The following is a 1,218-nucleotide window of genomic DNA, read 5'->3' on the forward strand; positions in this document are numbered from 1 at the left end:
AGGGTTAGGGTTAGGGTTAGGGTTAGGGTTAGGGTTAGGGTTAGGGTAGACCAAGCTGGCCTTGAACTCACAGAGATCTACCTGCCTCTGCCTCTCTAGTGCTGGGATTTAAAGGCACGTACCACCACTGCACAGCAGAGCCCCTGTGCACTTCTGGTGGGAATGTAAAGTAATGCAGGCACACTGGAAGGTCTATCATATGACCCAGCTGTCGCAATTCTGGGTACAGTCAACCTAACAGGGCTACATGAACACCTGTGTTTGTTGCATCGTTATTCACAGTGGTCAAAATAGGGAGCCAGCCTAGATGCCAATCAATGGGTCAGTGGATAAAGAAACACATACACACATTTCATTCAGCAATAAATGACAATAAAATTATTACAGTCCCAGAAAAATAAGAGGACTCATCACCATATTAAATGAAATAAGCCAGACCCAGAAAGACAAACATTTTTTCTTTTATATGCAGAATACAGATTTTTAAACATGTGACATGAGAGTTGAGGACATCTAAGGGGAGGTGGGGGTTGGGGAGGGACAAGAGACAGTAATGGGGGAAAGACCAATATTACATGTTTCCTCTTGAGGCATGTCTCTACCTATCTGATATGGAACCAGAAGGGAGATTATCTGGGAAGAAGGAGGGCCCACAGAAGAAAAAGGGTAAGGGGTGAGTGAAAGTGAGTGAAGTACAGTGAGGATGTATGCGATCTCTTACAAAAAGCACATTATTTTATATACGAACAAAAATTAATAGAGAGAACGTAATAGAAAAAGGGCAATTCTCTAAGCTGTGATCCAGCATAGTATGTAGAACAAAGAGGAACGATGCTTAATTGTAATTCTTACAAACCTCAGGATTTGATAATCAAAAGTGGACTAAAGACCACATGTATGTGTGGTCCTCCACAGCCAGTCCTGTCTTTGGAAGCACGTATTACAAGTTAAATTCTGAAGTTACAAAGCCCGATGTGAAACTTCAAAATAAAACATAACTTTTTGCATTATTCTTTCACATTTGAGCAAACACGTTTGATTTGAGAATGCCAAGGCCAACCCCTGAGGCTGCATGCTCTCAACTACAGTTTAATTTGAAGGCAGCTGTGAAGTAGCTTTATTCTAATTAGATTTTTTTTATATTAAATAAGAACGAACTGGAAATTGGTGATTTACTTGACAGATAATTGGGCCTTGAAAATTAAATAATTGCTCTAA

The sequence above is a fragment of the Psammomys obesus genome, unplaced genomic scaffold (assembly GCF_907164565.1).
Source record: "Psammomys obesus unplaced genomic scaffold, mPsaObe1.curated_primary_1811, whole genome shotgun sequence".
NCBI lineage: Eukaryota > Metazoa > Chordata > Mammalia > Rodentia > Muridae > Psammomys > Psammomys obesus.